Source organism: Danio rerio, chromosome 10 (genome assembly GCF_049306965.1).
Source record: "Danio rerio strain Tuebingen ecotype United States chromosome 10, GRCz12tu, whole genome shotgun sequence".
Classification (NCBI taxonomy): Eukaryota; Metazoa; Chordata; class Actinopteri; order Cypriniformes; family Danionidae; genus Danio; species Danio rerio.
The window spans coordinates 28,943,926-28,956,626 of NC_133185.1; the positions used below are offsets into that span (position 1 = coordinate 28,943,926).

Sequence of the window (12,701 nt, forward strand, 5' to 3'; positions counted from 1 at the left end):
AAGTAAAGTGAACAAGTTTATAACGGTGAGAACGTGGTAAAATCTGAAAACGTAGTAAAAACTAGACGAGGGCTTTTCTTTTTCTGGACGGCTTTTGTAAATTGTTGGTTGGGTTTAGGGAAGTAAGCAGGTGGGCGGGTCAATCTGTAAAATCGGTTGGGTTTAGGGAAGGAGGAGGGTGGGTCAGCCGGTTGGCCGGTCGCACAGTCAATCCTTCAATCAGTCAGACAGAAAACCTTTCGACAGCGGCCTCTGGTAGGTTTATGCGAGTACAGCGCGGGCACGTACAGCACTCTCGAGAGACATTTGAGATACGAAAAAGCGCACACAGCGGCATCTCCTGGATTCGCGAAAACAAAATCTGCAAAAATATGTACTTCCCGGGACGTATTTCACGGTCTCCAGAAACGTCCACTAGACTACGTTTTCAGAATGAGCCTGGGTTGATATAAAATGCCACTTTATTTAGTATTTACACATCTTATAGTATTTACAAAACATTCATTTGTTTGTTTGTTCATTTATTTGTTCATTCATTCATCTGTTCATTCGTGCATGTGCTTGTTTGTTTGTTCATTTACATATTTATGCATTTGTTCATTTATTTATTTAATAGTTCAACCAATCATATTTGTTTGTTAGTGAGTTATGTAATTTTGACGTGTAGAATGTAAAACTTATTTTTATATTGTCAGTATTATTAGCATTTTAATTATCAGTATTTTTTTTTTGTTTTTGTTTTTTGTGTGTGTGTTTGTGTGTAAATCATTATTATTTTTACATACAGTTGATAGATTTCCTGTGGTCGCCCTATTTTTCACCTCAGCTCAAACATCTCACACTGCACCTGTCCTGAAGCTTTCTCATTCAAACACTCTCACCCTGCAAAACACGATTAGACATGTTTCCTCTAATTATTTACAGCCTAATTGCTAACTTACTTCAGGTAGTCATTCTGTTTTTCGACATGTCCTTACAGTGAATGGAGTACATTAGCGAGAAGAGCTTCCGAGCTCATAAATGATCAAGAACTCTTATATAATCAGCACAATGGATTATAAAACACTGAGTTTTCAATATTCAAATTGGTCTGAATAATTCTCTGCTTTCAATGACCTCTCTACTGGAAGCTGAGAGTCGTATCTATTATGAAAGGACTGTTTATTAGTGCCTAATTGTAAGGCAAATGTCACTGTCATTATTGTTCATGCTTTATAAGCCATGTATAATTACAGCCAGATAACAAGAGTGGCTAAAGATACTATAGTGTTATATTGAAGAGGCAACATGAGCCAAATTGAGACATACTTTATAAATACCCTAGATTTTTAATTTTTTAATTTACACTTTTGTGTAAATCTGTAAATTACACAGTCTTGTGTGTTTTTGCAAACTACTTTGCGTTAAATTAACTTTGTAATGCTGTTGATCTCCTTGCAGTTGCTTGGTTTGGTTCATAACTTTTAATGCTTTAACATATATTTTGTGTGTGTTTTTGTTTGTCCCCATAGGAATAATGATTGGGACTAAAACTTTGGAAACCAGTGCTGCTGAAAAAGTGAAAGGGCACAAATACACTGTACAGTATACTTTAAAATAAATGTAATTAACTAAATGTGGTTTAGATTTTGATTCATTCAAATGGTCTGAAAAAAAAATATGAAGTGTGTACAGAACCAAATTAAAAGTTGTATAGTTAGTTTGGTTAACTTACAAAATTACAACAAAACAATTTGTATTTAAATGTGCTGTATGCAAATAGTTTGACAGATTTTGCTAGAAAAAAAATAGTAAAAATAAACAAGTCTACAAAAAACAGAAATAAATGCAAATGCTTTGTGAGAGTATGAACATATGACACTTTGAACAAAATATTGCAGTCCACACCTGCCCACTTTAATATCTTTATAAATATGATAACTTTGAGCCAAACCCAAACAAACTAAAATTGTTTATAATAAGAGGACATGGCAACACTGCAAAACAGCACTCTGAAAACACAGCATCTCCAACAAAAGGGTTTTAGTTCAAACAGAACAACACATGAGTCTTTTACCTTAGATACACTTTGAGACTATTCAGTTGTTAGCCCTGAAACCTGATCAACGACCATATTTAAAGACTACACTATAATATGACTTACTCCTGAAAATATAACTATTACAATATGTCCACAACTTTGGATCAAAGTATTATTGCACAGACCTAAAACTCTTTGTGGGACACTTATTCAAATAAATCATGAATTAATAAATAAATGTGTTGTTATTTTTATTTGTTTATTTATAAAATAATTTTAAACAGGAAATGATTAAAAGAGAATCGGGCCTGACTCAGCATAAATGCTGTTTTTCAGCAAGTCCCAGCTCCGCAGGACATAAAAACATACAGACATTCTTACTTAACATCACATCCATCAACACATGAGAACAGTACAAACAATCAGCAAACATACAAAATGGAGACAGGCTACTATCTCAGTGGCTACAGCCATAGATGATCAGATGAGATGACAAGCATGGGATTTAAAAAAAAAAAAAAAAGTCTCAATGTTGGTATTGTTTTTAGATATTGTGGTATCTCATTCCAGGATTTTGTACATGCATAAAAGAAAGATCTCTGTCCATAAGCGCTTTTAATAGCCTTTAACGACAAACATTATTTGTTGCAGATCTGGTGGGATGATCAGTCGTTGTATTAAGTTTTGGTACCAAAGCACAAAGGGCTGCTGAGGTAGCAATACTTAAAATTTGATAGTACAGTTTAATCCATGTGTTCATAATGTACAGTAATTTTGAAATGATAAAGCGATAGAGAGATATAGAGCAAAACGATTATGTGTCCATCCAGAAAGTATATTGTGGATCTTATAGACCCTATTGTACAGTCTAGCTGTTGGCTACAAGATATCATTTGTTGTGAGTGACCAAACAGGCAAACAGCTAAGTTTTGAAGGCTAATTTTCAGAGGACACCTTGGAAGTGTTGCCATGGCTAATTATTATGAGCCAAATTCTTGTTATTAAACAATCTAGTTAATAAAATCAAGTTAATAAATCAGGATACTTTCATTAAAAGTAGTGAATCCCATGAGAGTTTCTCAAAATGAGCTGAAACTCTTATATTCTCATCCTAATTTAATCTGAAGGTATCTGGACAACAATTAAATAAGACTTAATTACTCAGGATAGCTAACTATTAAAGTCTCACACCATTTCTGTAATAATGTGCAAACCCTGAAATCAGCTTTCTCTCCACACCTTTAAAGGTCAAACACTTCATAAAAGCCTTAGCACATAGTAATGAACAGCATACTTTTATATTCAGCATCTAAACTTTTTTTTTGTTTGTTTTGTTTTGTTTCATTACACAATGCTTGATTTCCTGTGCCATTTGTTGAAAGAAATTGTGCTGGCGGGCGCCATGCTGGCCTCCAGAGCTGTTTGTATGGATGACGTGTTGGAGCGGGGCAGAAACATGAACAGGCAGCTTGACATTTGTTGCTTGTGAGGAAGCAGTGGTGTGCTGGCCGCTCTACGGGCCAGGCCTGGTGGGAGGCCGAGCCCTCATGCTGCTCCGCTCACCCCCTGCCGATCCTCCTCCACCAGCCGCTCCATCTGGAGGACCAGAGGGCCTCTGCCGGGGCTCGGCTGTCTCCTCCCAATGTGGACCCACGCTGGCCAACACTTGGGCGTTTCATTGGGGATTAATTAGGCAAGGGGAGGCATGCTGGAATTGGTCCATAAATAATCTGTTTGGTGGAGTTTTATTTTGCGTAACTTCTCGGTTGCCACTGAGAAATTTGGCCGAGAAGTGTTGCGATGTTTGTTTTACAAAACTAGCTCAAATATGGTGTCATAAATCTGCTCAAATAGTTCAGATTAGTGACAGTACTGCAAACTTAGCCAACAGTTGGTCAAGTAGCAAAACTGAATGTTTTTGAAACTTTTAAATGTACAAATAATTTGTAATAGTCCATTTATACTTATAAATGAGTCCTCTCCATCTGTCTAATGGGAGCATTTGACATACACTTCAGAATTAGGCCCCGAATGTTCACCTACTGTATACAGTACACTGTAAAAATCTCCATAACAGTTTTTTGAATCTTGTTATTCATGTTTTTTGCTCATTTGTCCCTGCTTATTTGCATTTTGGTACTTTCATCTTTCCTCAAGTTTTGATGTTGACATTTATTGACACTTTTTAAAGTTTGAATTAATACTGTCTGGGTCGGTGTTATGGACTTATTTATCAATCTAATATTTATTATACACTTTATTGTTTCAAACTATTAAAATGTAAATAAAACTTTGTTAAACTGCACTACTGAATTTTCAACATTAAAAGTTGACAGAGCAAAGATCAAGATCCCAAAACGCAATTCATAAAACTGTGAATCACAAAATACAAAACCTGTTATTTTAGTTTTACAATGCAAGCTGTGTGTATTTAATTAAAGATACAATAGTAACAGGTTGTTAATATACATGTGGAGGCAGTTTCCTTGACAAACTTCTAAACCACTTTATATAAGTAACCTAGCTTTCTGATTTTCAAAGACATTGCAAAATGGCCGCCTGTCCTAAAATTACTGAAATTCCACCGACAGGTAGTCCAGATGAAGTCCAAAGAGGTAAAAACCTATCCCTGATTACATGAATAATGCACGTTTACAATCTCAATAACTCACTTTACTGATACAAGAGGTTCATTTATTTGAGTCTGATTGGTTAACATTTTGGTTGTTGTCAAATCAAGGAAAGACTTAAACCATAAAGTGAATTTCAAGAGTTCAGATCTAGCTGATGATTGATTATAAAGCGTGTTTGGCATGCTGTCCCGGGAGAGAGCCCTGAGCTCATAAGATCCTCAAGCCTGGGGCTGCCTCTCATTTGCAGGGCGAGAGGGGAGTTTGAGATCAGGTAGATCTTGAGAACTCCTAGAACCAGTGACCAGCGGGGGCAACAGTGCTAACCACTGGGCCAACAGGCCGCCAATCTAGAAAAGGAGAGAAGTATGGGAGAAAGGGGGGATTATTCAAAACGAAGATGACTATGGTATGGAACTTAGATTATTTATGGAGACTTAGGAATCATCTGATTGGTGAATCAGCTGTGGTCCATCATAAGCGTGTGATCCTCTCGAAATTAGTTCATAAATAAACTTCACAAATACAGGTGGAGGTGTAAAGACAGGTGAAGGTAAAATGTCATGCATTGGATGATTATTAATTATTTATGTTTTGATCTGCAGCAAAAGTTGTACCTCTAAAACAGATACGTGGCAGAGAATGCAAATTTTTATCCAAAGCTTCTTCAGCAACATGACGTTCCCTCCCTACATTTGTCAATCAGACAGCAATTTCATGCAGGACACTGAGCCCCATCAAACAGCAAAATGGGTAAAGCAATTCCTTGAGGCTGACAACATTAGCTATATTTTCATCTAAAGTTGGGAATTTACTTGATCTACAAAATGAAAATCCACCAAAAACTATTTGCAAAAAAAAGCAGCATGTGTTCATAAACCACTTCCTGAGCAACCGCATCAAGTATGAATTATAAAAGTCCTGAAACCATTATCTCTTTCTCTCCTAAAGTAGTTTCCATCAGAGTGGCAGACTAGGCACACAATATCAATCTCTGTCATGTAGTCTTGTGTTTGTTTTCATGTGATTTTTAATAAAACAATAATTTAAGTTAGGTAATTATAAAAAATAAAAATAAAAAAAAAATAAGTATGGATTCTTACTCTGGTTTTTAAAATCAATTAAACCAGTTTAGGTTAGATCAATCCACCTGTTAATCTAACTATCCAATCACATCATCTATTGAAGCAATATCACTTGACATTTTGATGCACCTAATGGATTTTTTTTGAAAACGGTTTAAATCATAGTTTATGCTTGTTCTATCTTTTTAAATAAAATTTTAAAAATGTATCCAGCTCAATGTGTGCATGTTTTATAGGCATTTTTAATAATTTTTTTTTTTCCAGTTAGGGTTTTTAAGTAGTTTTCTCAGAGTAACAAGAATAGGTGGACAAAACATAGATATTAAAATAATGAAATGGTAACCCAGTTTCCTGATCTAAATCTGATTGAAACAATGGAATGGAATGTTTTTAAATGTTCTGGACTTATTTTGAATAAAAGTTATGTTTAAGGATCCAACAATTATAAACTTTGTTTTTGCTACAATAATTGCTATTATCAACTGACCACTGGTTCTTACACAATTAAATGTTTCTGTTAAATTGTCTTGATTATTATTATTACTTATATATATATATATATATATATATATATATATATATATATATATATATATATATATATATATATATATATATATTTGTTTTTTTTTTTGTTTGTTTTTTTTTTTTGTAAAAACTACTGGTTTACCCTCAACCAAAATTCTGCCAAAAAAAGAATAAAAAACATTTTAAACAATAAAGATGAAAAAAAGTGTTTCTAAATTGTTCCCTAACTTAAATTTACTCCATTTACTTCATGATTTTAATACATTCAAAACATTGTCTTGTTCATGGAGTTGAAATTACAGATATGATTTTTCCAGTCTTCAGTGTTTTTTTTTTCCATAATTTTCAGAAGTCATTAAAATGTACTGATTTACAAAACATTTAGTATTCTTGTAAGTACTGACAGTTTTGCTCTGTGTATCAGTATATGTGTGTGTATCTCTGCATGCGAGTGCATAACATGTTTATTTTTAATATTCTGACCTGACCCCAGCTTTAGATAAATTAGATGAAGCATGAGAGCATATGTGTTTGCTGAAAAATGCATCTTCAGACATAAGGATGGAATTACATTCCCACGCAATCTGTCAAAAGTTGATGAGGCAAATGTTTGCATGTTTGAGTGGGTGCGCATGTAGATCCAAGAAGCATTTGGCCACTTAAGCCACACTTATAAATATACAAATGTCATTGAATTATATAGAACACAAGCACATGCTGAAGCAAAACATGTCATGAAAATAAGGTTTGTCTGGCTAAAAACAGTAAAACATTATAATTCCATATTTAACATGTAACATTAAGATTTTGATGTGTTTTTTATTTATTTATTTATTTATTTTTGTGCTGGTATCATATGCGCGTCATAAAAAAAAATAATAAATAAATAAATTGTTGTGCCTATAAAACCACAAGTATGTGACATTACATCCTACAAACAACCACCCAAAAACCAAGCTTGCATGCATGAATGCGCACTAGACAACATCACTACAAATCATCACATAAAATAACATTCAACAGAGAGAAAGTTTACACTGTAGAGCAGTTAGTAATTACAATGGCAAAAAGGTAGGTTGTTGATTTTGCCAGGCATTCTTTTTCTGAATAATGCCATTTTTGCAATATATATTTTTTTAAATGTTGCATAAATTACATTTTATATTTGTGACATATAAATATGAATTTGTTTGTCAATTATGTAACTTGCTGTATTGACATACATTGTATATAATTTATACATTAATAATTTTAAAGAGAGGGTTTACAGATCACAATGCAAGTTGGAGAAGCTCATGTTACAGTCATCATGACCTTAGATGAAAAAACATCCAGCATGGACTAAAAGTGAAATATAATAAAATAAATTCCACTTCCCATCCTTTCAGGATCAAGCACATTGTATTAACATTTTTTAGCAAAACAAAAATTTTTCTATGGCATTAAAACCTAAATATGTCAGAGTTCCAATCCCTGTGCAAACGCTACTTAACTACCATTGGCTCATCTGCATTCAATGGGAGGTGCTAATAGATAAAATTATATGGTCACTCAAAATGAATTCTAATAAGCTTCACTGTGCAATCAGTGTTGTTGGTCTTTCTTTCTTTCCAAATTGAGCTACACACTCAACAACGTCAACTCAGAAAGAAATAAAACAATAACTATGATATTATCATAGACCATAAACATTGCACATCTACCTCAAAACATGTTAAGAGCACAACAGTCCCGCCTTGAAGTGGTAACATCAAGCATGAGCATGAGATTTTAAAATAACAGTATAAATCTAAAATAAATAATTAGCAACATTTTGAATTATTTAAAATGATATCACAGTTGACACATATAGTATTGTCTATAAAAAAGTATAAAAATACATATATTACATTTATATAATATTCAAAACCATACTTGATATACTAAATTTATGTAATTCATCTAACAGTTTTGGGGGAAAGCTGTAAATGTGTATTTATTTAACAAACGTCTCGTTTAAAACTTTTGTTTAGTAAACTAATTAATAAAAAAAAATGTGACTTACTATTATAGTTATTATTTATTATTATTATTATTATCATTATTATTATTATTATTATTATTATTATTATTATTATTATTATTATTATTAATATTATAGTATTTATTTATTTGCAAATCATGCTATATATATTCAACAGTATATATATATAGCTCCTGGAGGACTAGCTCTGCACATTTCCATGTCTCCCTAACCAAACACACCTGATTAAGATCATGGACTCATTAGCAGAGACTGAAAAACCTGTAGTGGGTGTGACAGACAACGGAGACATTCAAAACATGCAGTGTTGGTGGTGCTCCAGGAATGTGGTTGAGAAACACTGTCATAGACCATAAATTCTGCACCTCTACCTTAAAACATGTCAAGAGCATTTGCAAAAACACAAGTCAATTCTTTTTCTGAGAGAACACATTTTTTGTATTGAAGTGAGGTACAGTTTTGCCCTTTTTAACTGTAGTTTTTGCTGTGGGTGTTTGTATGTTGTGGTAGATTTGCTCACAGACATTGGAGGAAGGCAGTGATTTTGGCAGAGGGAGGGCAGTGACAGCCTCGTCTGGCAGAAGAGACGAAAGGATGGAGAGAAGCGGCAGATGGCTGGATGTGTTAGGGGAACTCATCTGCAAGTGGTTCAGAGGAGGTCCAGCAGAGGCGCACACACACATGCACACGCACACACATACACTGAATGAGGCCGGTGGGTGGTCGCAGAGGAATGTAAAGAAAGAGAACTAGAGACGTAAAAACACACCGAACAAGCGAGTGTGAACGGATGGCTTGGGAAGTGGACCAAGAAGAACTTGCCTCAGGGTATTTCAGTAGGAACTGAATAACAAGGGTAAACCACTGAGGGGCTTGCAAGAAAGAAAAAAAAAAGGGAAGGGGCACATGGTGGTAGTGAGGCACATTATAATGATTCTTCATTCATGTATTTACAGGTAAGAGGGTTTCTGTACACTGAAAGGTCCTAGAGGGAGTCTTAATAGGGGTAATATTATGCAGAACCATGTGACAAAGGCCACGCCCTCAAAAACTGACATCATGTATGAGTAACTCTATAGACTCTTTACACATTTCTGGGTGTCTCAGCAGCCGAAGACTTCAAGGTTGTGTAATTTAGAGCGAAGTGAATCAGAGAGTACAACATTTTTATTTTTTTTACAATCATATTTTTATAATAAGAGTAAAACCCCATGATTTTATAAAGACTTTCAGGAAAAAAAAGAAATAAAAAAATGAGTGAGTGATGACGGCAACCAGAGGAGAGTAAAACGTCAAATTTACTCCCCCCATAGACGCTGCATCAGAATCATCTTGTATAAGCGGTAATTTATTATTTTGTAATTTAACACAAAGATGATATAATACAATCATTCATAAATGAATTTAAATGTTCATACGATTTTCTAAAAATATAAATAACAAAAACTTTTAAGGATTTAAGATTATTATGACCGTTAAACGCATCATTAACAATCTTGTGAAAAGAGTCCATTGGATACCGAAAGTGTTATAATTTATCTTTAAAAAGCATTTAAAGAAACTTTAAAGGAACATTATAAATTATTTTGTAACATTATAAATGCATTTACAGCCAAATTGGATTTTTTCCCCATTTTACAATGATTTAGATTGATTAATTAATTAATTTAAATTTTTTTAATTATTACTAATTCAAACTGAAATCCGATTGTTAAGTGTGATGTCACGCGATGCAGCTTCCGGGTCCAAGCGCTATATAAAAATGTATGGGGACACTCATGAAATGGTAATAATAAACATTTACTAAAGCACTGTAATACTTTTAAAAATCACGATCGCAATATATATGTCCATGCCTAATATCCGAAGCATGGCCAAAATGTGATTCATTTTTTTATAAATTGCTAAAACTTTGGTATTTGTGATGCAGCATGCACAGAGATTGTTGTGTACACTATGGCTTTATATAAACGTGGGATTTGAATAAAATGTGATCATAAACAAATATTTTCTCAATTCAAATTAGTAGCGGCTTGGACCCGGAAACAGTATTACATATGTCACCCACACGTCACCACTTAACAGGCGGATAATAGTTTAGCTCCTTAATATAACAATTCAATATAATGTATTAATTAATTTCATTCGGTTTATGGGAGAAAAAAAAAATTGTAGTTGTTATTTATCAAAAATGAAATCATATGACACACTGTGTATTTAAAAGTGTATAACTCTATTAAAAAGTATAACTTGTATACATTGCAGTATGTATGCAGATTATATACAGTTGAAGTCAGAATTAATAACCCCCTTGAATTATATTTTCAAGACACTTCAACTTAAAGTGACATTTAAAGGCTTGGACAGGTTAGGGTAATTAGGCAAGTTATTGTATAATGATTTTTTTATTATTATTCTAGCCTAAATCAAACAAATAAAACTTTCTCAAGAAGAAAAAAATGTATATTATCAGACATACTGTGAAAATGTTCTTGCTCTGTTAATCATTGGGGAAATATTAAAAAAAATCAAATGAGGGCTAATAATTCTGACTTCTACCATATAAGTATGCATATTAATATCTGCATATTTCTAAATATAAAAAATAGGAGAAGGAGAGAGAGAGCAAGAGAGAGAGAGAGATCCAGCGTCACAGATTTGCATACACGAACATCAATATAAACATGTGAACACTGTCAGTTGACAGCATAGCAGCAGACATAATAGCAGTCCTTTGATCAGCCGTCTTTACCTTTCTGCGCACTGTTCTCTGAACTCATTCCATACGTGATAGATTTCATATGCAAATGACTGCATTGTGCTAGACTGCCTGAGGTTCAATGCAAAAACATACATTAGTCTAATGAGACATCACGGTTACGCAGCAGGTGGCAGTGATGCAGATACTGCAGCTCTGATCAAAGAACGACAGCTGAACATGAGTCCTGTGCTGGACTGCTGATGTCCGAGAGACACGACCGAGGGCTAATGATGACACTCATATAAGAAATAAATGATTGACTGTGAAAATTGTGGGGAAAGTCAGCTATTAGTTTATGTGCATGTATGTATGTATTATTGTATGTATGTTTGTTTATGACAATGGCATCATTTAAGGACACATTTTACAAATTGTAGTACAACACAGCAATACTGATTGTGTTTCATGCAGATGATTGGGCTTGACAAACTATTTGTAGAAGACAAACTTTTCCTCTTCATATGCAGCAGACACTTTCTTATAAAGACTAAGACATGTTTTGGGGGAAACATTGTGCGATTCTGAGTGTGCTTCATGCAGGTGAGTGGGCTTGACACACCAGCTGTACGAGACGCACTCTTTCCTCTTTGTGTGCATTTGTATTCAGTATGTGTGTGTATATGTGTGTGCATGTATTTAAAACAACTTGTCAAGGCATGTACATAGGCATCTGCTCTTGAAATTTATGAAGTGCTTCTTTTATCCTGATATCTCATTCACATTTCATGTCCTAAAATGTATAAAGTTTAAAAAAAGTATAAAGCAAAATTATTTTAAACTATTTAAAAAAAAATAGTTCCAGAAACTTCCTACTTCTCTGTTTATTTGTCTGACTTCGCAATGGGTTTCATTTGACCACCCCCTGTCATTTTAAAGGGTCACGAAACACCAAAACACATTTTTTGAGCTGTTGACAGTCGTATATGTGTCCCACACTGCTAAAAACACTATTAGGACACCTATATTTCACTAAAAAGTAAAAATTCGTACTTCCTGTTTGAAACGAATTTTTGAAGCTGCGTCACGGTCATGACATAATAGCGTTGTATTCCAGCGTGCAGACTGGGCTTCTGTGACAGAGTGAGTCTTATTACGTCTTACAGTGTGATGCATTAATGCATGAGTAAGGCTTGGTTCAAACCAATCAGCGTGCTCTATTGTGCAACTTCATTAATATTCATTAGTGTCACCGTGTTTACGCCACAGAGACGCCACGTTGTGTTGGCAAAACAAGCGTGAAGTGTTGCTTTTATAGTTTGCTGCCATTAAGTTTCGATATCATTTTCTCTCTGTGAGAGCTCAGCTGGATCACGTGTGGATTAACAGTGTACGCGACGCTCGACAACAATAACTTACATGTCTAAGGAGGAACATTGTTTACCTGAGAGCTGTTCTCATCTGCAAACGCTGAAATCCGGATTCGCTTGTAACGTTAGTCTCCTCTTCATAAAGACGCGGCTCTAGTTGCTGGTGATTGTCCTGTTTCTACAGATTTGGTAAATGAGCGACCAGTGCTCTTTGTTTATTCAGTTTGTTCGTATCGAATTAAGTTAACTATTGCACTGAGTGCAAACATAGCACCGCATTTTGTGACCGGAATAACACACGCGGCTTTCTGACGCTACCTGCCGTGTGCATCTAAGTTTCCGGGAAA

General features: G+C 34.4%; 1 protein-coding gene across 3 annotated transcripts in view; it reads right to left on the reverse strand.

The window, feature by feature from the left end:
• Positions 1-12,701, reverse strand: part of cadm2a (cell adhesion molecule 2a) — an 877,490-nt gene that overhangs the window by 790,260 nt on the left and 74,529 nt on the right. The gene's annotated exons all lie outside the window — the stretch shown is intronic.